The sequence below is a fragment of the Rhinolophus hipposideros genome, assembly GCF_964194185.1.
Source record: "Rhinolophus hipposideros genome assembly, chromosome: 5".
NCBI classification, from domain to species: Eukaryota; Metazoa; Chordata; class Mammalia; order Chiroptera; family Rhinolophidae; genus Rhinolophus; species Rhinolophus hipposideros.
Genome location: NC_138051.1, coordinates 71,186,983 through 71,196,205, shown reverse-complemented (window position 1 = coordinate 71,196,205; position 9,223 = coordinate 71,186,983).

Genomic DNA, 9,223 nt, shown 5'->3' with positions numbered 1-9,223 from the left:
TCCTGTGCTACTACTGGGTTGGGGTAGGTTCTAGATGTCACCACTATGAAAGAAATCAGGGACACTTTTAAATATATATATATATATGAAAATACATGTAAGCAAAAATGTTTAGAAAATTATTCATAATCCTACTTCTTAGAATCATTGTTAATAATTTAGTTATTTCCTTCTAGACTTTCTACACATATAACTATATGTGTTTTTTACACACATGGAATCTTAACTAGTCAGATTTTCTGTAACATGTTTTCCTTATAGGAACCTTTGTAATTTCTTCAAAGAGTGACAAATCGATAAAAGAAAGGTAAGTATAGAGTCCATTAATAGAAAAATAAGCAAAGGAAGTGAGTAAGTTACTGTTCACAAAAGAGAACACAAATGACCAACATAAAGACGTATTCACCCTTACTGTTAATTGGAAGTACAAATGTATGATTCCATTTTTCACTACCACAGAATTGGCACAGATTCAAAGAAATGATAATGCCTAAGTGAGGACGTGAGCATTCTCACACATAGATGGAGGAAGTAGCGTGCTTCGGCGGGGCCTTCTGGGAGGAAATTTGGCAATAATAAGGACTCGAGAATGAGTGTACTCTTTGATACAGAAATATCATTGGCAGGGCTTTATCCTAAGAAAATGACCAGTAGTTCATTGATAATATGTGTGTAAAGGAAAATAGGGGTTGAGCAAGGACACTGTGACACATTTGTACCATAAAATACTACCAGCCAATTAAAATCACATGTCGGATGAGTATGGGCTGACGTAGGAGAATGCTCATGATGTACTACTAGGTGACGGAGGGAGGTTGCAGACAAAGGTACGCGCACGACCCCGTTTTTGTCTGTACCTACGTGTATGCACACAAATGACTGAAAAGAGATTCATGAATCATTAACAATAAGTTATCCTGGGTGGTGAGATTATTTGTTGTTTTTACTTTGTGCTTTTCTAAGACTTTTTACACTGAACAAGGATTACTTGTGTAAATTAGGGGGATAATGCCATTAAAAATTATCTCTAAGAGAAGTACAGGTTGATAAGGAGCAACCACAGATAGACTTAAGACTTTGATTCTATTATCTGTATCGCTTCAATGTTGTGACACTGACCAATGGGGCGGGAGAGGTGACCCCATGCAAACGTCCTTGGCTTAGGTGGCCCACACTTGTGCCAGGTTTCAGTATGGCCTGACCTCTCAGGGTGAGGGCTGAGACCCTCAGCCCCAGGGCATTGTCCTTTTGCTCTGCTTAGTCCTCTGGATTAGAGGTAAGAGAAGTAAAGGAAATGAGAACAAATCATTCTGTCCAAGGAGGAGGAGGAGGCAAGCCAAGGTGCAAAGGAAGGTCTTGGACAACAAACCCCTTGGCAAGGCTCACTTAGACTAGACTGCCTTGGGCATCACCCAACAAAGAGGAAGCTACCAGCATGTGCCCAAGATCAGAGACAGAGAAAACTTTATGAACCCATTGTCAGACACAAGGGACAGTTCACCCTGTGCTCTCAGACCCATGAAATTGCTTGCATTCTGCAACCTGAAAATTGTTCAGAGAGGAGGGCTGAATGGAAATGGGCCTGGAGGAGTCAAATTTATTTTTCTTTCTTGGTATAAAAATTAGCTGAGAGGACAGAATGTCATACGCCAAGTCCAAAATAGGATAATTTGTCTCTGTGAAGCTCAAAATAGATGTAAAGATGGAGACACTGACATGGTTGGGCAGGCTGAATGCTACAAGAGAGTGATGGTTCAAATGTTATAGGACCCTGGGGTAGGCAGCCTTAAAACAAAGACCAAAGAGAAGAGCGTTCTGCAACGCTCTTACCAGCAAAAGGTGGCGTGGTAAGACCTCCTCTTTCCCGTCTAAAGGAGAAGCCCTCACTATTCCCCTGACCAAGCCCATGGTCCAGCTCAACCGCTCAAGGCCTCAGCACCACCCGGTTTTCACATGAACCCTGTGAAGACCTCACCAAGCATTCCCTGGTACTGCCCAACCCATCTCTGCCTATCCAGATACCTTACATCTTCAAGAGCCATCTCTATGCCCATCTCTCAATTCCCCCGACCCCCACCAACCCGAGATAGGCTCTCTCCTTTAAGCCTGACTGCATTGTTTTTCTTTTTCTTTTTTTTTTTTTTTTATGGTTTAACAATTCCATTTCCAGAGACAGTATTTCCCGAGACAGTTTTTAAAAGTTATTTACAAGAAGCGTTATTCTACTACTCCTAACTTTTAAATACATCAAGCACTTCTAAATATCTACAAAGATATTTAATATACAAACTTACTTGGCCACTATGTACACAGCACTGTTAAAATTGCACACATGTAACAATGGTTAGTCTGAGGTATCTTCTAAATATGACCGTGTTGGCCAGAACCATTCCCCCTCTCACTCCCTACTCTCCACCACCAATCCAGTGGACAAGTACAGAGGTGGTTGAACAAATTCACATCCAAAAGTCATTTACACAAGACAAGCTTTCTATGAATTGCAGCACAAAGTGTACAAAATGTGCTAATTTAACTAACTACTTTGTCATACACTGGCAACCTCTTTTAACATCTAGAGACTAGATGTTGCAAAATTAGGACTTACTTGTCCATTATATACACTATATATACAGCAAAACAAAATGCACATAATATACAAAAATGGTTTTGTCTGAAAATGTCTGAGTATGAACACACACTGGCATATTACCTTTTGCAATTTCCCTCCCACCTCCTCCAAACCACTGAACAAGTATGTAATATATTGCTCAGAGGTGGTTTTAACAATTCCATTCCCAAGACAGTATTTCCTATGAATTTTAGCAAAAAGATATTTACAAAGTGTTATTTTACTACCTCTACATTTAACATACGTCGGGCACTTCTAAACATCTAGATGGACTAGATGTTTCAAATAAGGACTTACTTTGTCCACTATATACACAGCAGATTTGAATAAACTGCACACATGTAACAGTTAGAATTTGAAAGTGTCTTAGAAATAGGAACATTCTAGTCCAAGATCAACCCTTCCCTTCTCCCCCTCCCCCTCCTCTACTAACCAAGTGGGCTATAATGCTCAAATTTTAAAGACAGTCTTTCTAGGGATTTTTAACACAAAATGTACAAAATCTATTAGTTTACTAACTCTACTTTTGTCATACACTGGCAACCTCTTTAACATCTAGAAAGACTAGATGTTGTAAATTAGGACTTATTTGTCCATTATATACACTATATACACAGCAAAGTAAAACAAAATGCATGAACATAAGGGACAATGGTTTACCTTACCTCACTAGACACACACTGGCATAGAGCTCTTTGCACTGCTTTCTCCCTCCTCCCTCGAACCAGTGCACAAATTCAGTGTGTACTGTTCAAAAGGGGTGGTTTGGCCGTTCCCGAAAATAACAATATTTCACATGAATTTTAAGTTTACTACATCTACTTTTATCAGGCACTTCAGAACATCTAGAAAGATAGATATTTCAAAACAGTACTTAGCGTTTTCAACTATTATACAGTAGTGAGGAATGAAATACATACACAAACAATAATTATACTCTGAAAATGTCTTCTAAATAAGACCAGTTGGCCTAGAACCTTCGTATCTTCTTCCTCAAGGTCTTCTCCATGTCCTCTACCCCACTGAACAAACGTGAACGTGTGTTGCTCCTGATGTCGCTTCTAGGGGTAGTCTAACAATTCCATTTCAAAGTCATTTCCAGAAGACATTTCTTCGATTAAAAAAAAAAAAAAAACAAATGTGCATTTGCAAGACGTGTGGTTTTCTAACTCTTCTTTATCATACGTCGGCAACCTCTTTACATCTAAAGGCCTAGATGTAGCAGTTTTCTTTTGAAAGGTTGGGGGGTCAAGTTGAGAGCAGCTTTTTCATATTATATACACAGGCCTTCTATATACGGCCAGTAAATCTTGCCAAAGGGTGGTGGGCACTTCCTGTTGGCCAACTGTGGCCTATTGTTGTGCCTCTTCTTTCTTGCGTAATCAGGGTCCAGTAGAACGAAGACCAACCGCCCGATGGCCCACGAACCCTTCCACCGTCGTCGGCTGGGTTCTTTCCGCTCACCTTCCGGGCCCCTTAGGGCCTTTGTCCTTCGCTGTCTGTGCGAGGGGAGATCGCGTCCAACTGGGTCAGAGGAGTTCCCCCAGGTCCTGCATCTGCGCGGCTCCAGGCCCAAGGGGGGGCCAGCTCGCGACCACGCAGACCCGCCTCTCGGACCCCCGAAGGTCCTAACGGCCCTCTGCGGCATTCGCGTGGCCGCCATGCTTTCCGCCCCTCCACGCCCTTCGCTCCAACGCCCGGCGTCGTCCGCCGCTTGGCGGGGCTTCGCCTAGGCCCCGCAGGGTTGGGCCAGGAGACCGGGCGGTCGCGGGGATGTGCGATCCGAGAAGCCGCCGCCATCCGGTCGCGGAGATGGAGGTGGGGGTAGGGCGAGAGGTTCGCTGCTGCTTCAAGGCCTGGGCCCAGCCAGTGGGCAACCGCGGGGAGGGGTCTGGGTCTCTGCAGGACAGAGCCTGCGGCCTGTCCCTGGGCCCCCCCAGCTCACCTCCCAGCCCCAGGCCGGAGGGCCTGGAGGGGCCCAGAATAGAAAGCCGTGCTCCGCTTCTCACCACGTTCTCTGCCGGAACTTGCATTGTTTTTCTTGACTTCTGACTTCTAGCCTCCGTTTTGAACACTTACTTGTCTTATCCTTTCCCTTCTGCCCAGAGAACAACTTGAATAAAAGACTGCATGTTGTCTACCTTCAGTTCCACATATCAGGTGCTACATAAGAATTTACTGAATCTCTTTAAAAAATCAACCTTTTTTAGAACAGTTTTAAAGATAGTGTAGAGAATTCCTGTGTACCCTGCACCCAATTTCCCTATTATTAACATCTTATATTAGTATAGTACATTTGCCACAATTAAGGAACCAATATTAATACATTATCATAAACTACAATCCATACTTTATTAGGATTTCCTTAGTCTTTTTCTTTTTTCTGTTGGAAAGATTATTTTATTTATTTATTTAGTTTTTTTAATTATTTTATTTTATTTTATTTTATTTTATTAGTTTCAGGTGCACAACACAAAGTAATACTTAGACGTTTATCATTTATATCCCTCACACTGTGTGGACCCACCTCCCTCCATCCACTATCACTCTGACATTGCACTGAGCCATTACATTTCCACTGTCTCTATTCCTAATGCTGTACTCCGCTTCTTGTAAGTATATACATACATATATATGTATGTGTACATATATATATAATTATAGTTGGCATTCATTATTGTATTGTGTACATTATTATATATATGTACAATTATAGTTGTACATATATATATATAATTATAGTTGGCATTCATTATTGTTCAGCTTCAGGTGTACAGTGCAGTGATCAGGCAAGGATTTCCTTAGTTTTTATTTAATGTCCTTTTCTGTTTCAGGAATCCATCCAGGATATTACATTACATTTAGTTGTCATGTAGCAGTTTCTCAGACTTTCCTTTTTTAAAAAAAAACAACTGAGACATAACTTACATACCATAAAATTCACTCCTTTAAAGTGTACAATTAATTCAGTGATAGTCTATTAGCACTATCTAATTCCAGGACATTTTCTTCACCTCAAAAAGAAACCCTGTACCTGTTAGCAGTCACTCTCCTCTCCCTCTCCCCTCAGTCTCTGGCCAAAGACTAATCTACATTGTCTGTACGGATTTCCCTATTCTGAACATTTCATATCACTGGAATCACAGAATATGTGGCCTTTTGAGTCTGGCTTCTTTCATTTAGCATGATGTTTTCAAGCTTCATTTATATTGTAGCATGCATCATTCCTTTTTATGGCTGCAGAATATTCCATGCATGGATATACCACATTTTGTTTATCCAGTCATCAATTGTTAGACAATTGGGTTGTTTCACCTTTTCACTATTATGAATAATGCTTCTCTGAACATTGTGTACAAGTTTGTGTGTAAATGTATGTTTTCAATTATCTTGGGTATATATCTAGAAGTGGAATTCTCTTGGGTATATATCTAGCTTATATAACTCTATGCTTTAACTTTTTGAGGAACTGACAAACAGTTTTCCAAAGTGGCTGCATCATTTTACATTCCCACCAGCAATGTTGTGAAGGTTCTGATTTCTCCACATTTTTGTCACACTTGTTCTTGTCTGTCTTCTTGCTCATAGTCAACCCAGTGTGTGTGAAGTGGTACTTCAGCGTGGTTTTGATTTGCATTTCTCTAATGGCTAAGGATGTTTTCATGTGCTTACTGGCCATTTGTATATCTTCTTTGGAGTAATGTCTATTCAAATCCTTTGCCCATTTTTAAATTGGATTATTTATTTTTTACTGTGGAGTTGTAGAGTTCATTATACATTCTGAATTCTACACCCTTATCACATACATGATTCACAAATATTCTGTGGATTGTTTTCACTTTTTCTTTCTTTGTAACAATTTTATTGAGCTATGATTCACATGCCATACAATTCACCCTTAAAGTCTGCAATTCAATTGATTTTTAGCATATTCACAGAGTTGTAAAACCATCACCCTCATTTTCTTGTGTCCTTTGAAGCACAAAACTTACTCATTTTGATGAGTCCAATCTATCCTTTTTTTTTTTTTTTTGGTTGCCTGTGTTTTTGGTGTCATTCACATTTAAGAAACCATTGCCTAATCGAAGGCCACAAAGATTTACTCATACATTTTCTTCTAAGCGTTTTCTAGTTATAGCTCTTACATTGAGATCTATCATCCATTTTGAGTTAAACTTTGTACATCGTGTAAGATAGGGATCTAACTTCCTTCTTTTGCATGCAAATATCCAGTTGTTCCAGAACCTTTGTTGACAAGACTGTTCTTTCCCCCATTGAATTATCCTGGCAGCCTTGTCAAAAATCAATTGATTATAAACGTACGGGTTTATTTCTGAATTCTCGATTCTATTCCATTGATCTAAATGTCTATTCTTATACCAGTACCACACGGTCTTGATTTCTGTAGCTTCTAAGTTTTGAAACCAGAATGTATTAGTCTTCCTTTTGTTCTTTTTTCCCAAGATTGTTTTGGCTATCTGGATCTCTTACATTTTCATATAAATATTAAAAAAATAAATTAAGAAACTCTAAACTGTCTTCTAAGGTGGCATCACTTTGATTCCCACCAGCAATGATAAGAGTTCCTGTTGCTTTTCCTTCTCACCAGCATTTGGTATTGTCAGTATTTTATTTTTTTATTTTTTTAAAGCCATTCTCATAAGTATGTAGTGGTATCTCATGCTTTTTAAACTTGCATTCCCTAATTATAAATAATGTTGAGCGTCTTCTCATGTGCTTATTTGTGATGCGTATATCTTCTTTGGTAAGGTGTCTGTCTGTTCATACCTTCTGTCCATTTTTTCATTAGATTATTTGTTTATTGTTGACTTTCAAAAGTTCTTTGTATATTTTGTATACAAGTTCTCGATCAGATAAGTGTTTTGCAAATACTTTCTCCCAGTCTGTAACTTCTCTTTTCATTCTCTTAATTGCTGAATATTTTGAGTAAAAAAATTCTCATGGTAAGCTTTAACAAAGCACCTGCTTAAGAACCACCAAAAGGTACCCGTTCAAGGCTGCTGCTTTGTGAATTACAAATCGGGATTCTCTTTGGAAAGATCTAGAACCAGGCCTAGATATGTATTTGGATTCCACCCCCATCCACCTCCTTGGCTGGTGCCTGTGTGCAAAGCACAAACTGCGCCATCACATTGCAACAAGCCACACTTATTTTAAGTGTATCTTTATTGCACTTATAGAACCTTCCATGATAGGGCTCTTGCTTATTCTCTAGTCACATCTCATCCTTCTACCCTTCCTCTCTACACCCAAAGGCTTGATCTAAGCAACTTGCAGGAGCTTTTTTCCAGCCTCAAGACTTTCATATGTTTCCTCTGCCCAGGTGGCAGGCTGACTTTTAAGATGGCTTCCAATGATCCTCACCTCCTGGTATTCACAGCCTTGTGTGGTCCCCTTCTCTTGAGGTGTATTGGATCTTGTGACTTGCTTCTCATGAACAGAAGAGAGCAAAAGTGAGGGAATATCAATTCTAATGTTAGTTTGTAAATGTTTGCAACTTCTGTCTTACTTGCTTTTGCTCTCGCTCTCTTAATTCTTCACTCTGATGAAGCCAGCTGACATGTTGTAAGCTACTTATGGAGAGGCTCATATGACAAGGAACTGAGGGAGGCCTTGGGCCAATAGGTTATGAGGAGCTGAGGCTTCAGTAAAACAGCCTACAAGGAACTTAATCCTGCCAACAACCACTTGAGTCATGTTGGAACCAGATCAACCCCAACTGAGCCTCTAGACGACTTCACCGCTAGTTGACACTTTGAAACCTTTTGAGAGATGATGAGTTACAGGATTCAGCTAAGCTGCATCCAGATGCCTGACCCACAGGAACTAGGAGATAATAAATGTTATTGTTTGAAGCCACTGTGTCTTGGGGGAATTTGTTACGCAGTAATAGCTAGCTAATACAGTCAGGAATATTCCCTTCCTCACTTCCTTCCTTTCTAACTCCTATGGGTCTTCAAGTCTCATATTTAAACGTCACTTTCTCAGGGATGACTTGCTTTCCCCCTGACAATCCCCTACACACCAGCAAGTCTCTGGTTATACACTCTCATAGCCTTCTCCTCTCTTTTGCCTGACTCATCACCACTGCAATAGTTCATTATCTGAATATTTGTTTCCTGTCTGTCTTCACCCAAGACTTGTCAGTTCCAAGTCAGAGCTGGCTATATTTTTTTCACACTGAATTCCCAGCACCAAACATGGTGCATAGCACAGATTGGGGATATAGTAGTTGTAGAACAACAACAAAAAATGAATAAACAAATGAAGGAATTACTTAATGAAGTACACCAAAGCCTTGCAATTCAGAAAGGAGACAGAGAAAGCCCAATGCCCTAGTAAAGATAGCTATAAGTTTCGCAATTCTCAGGAAATATATATATATATATATATATATATATATGTATATATATGTATATGTATATATATATATTTATTTATTTATTTTTAAATACTCAAAACAACAAAAACAAAAAGCAAAAATGACACCATGTCAGCATGTTCTAGATAAAAATTTGTTATGACAGAGTGCATTATAATCAGATTCTCTACATAAATAAAAAGTCCAGCAAG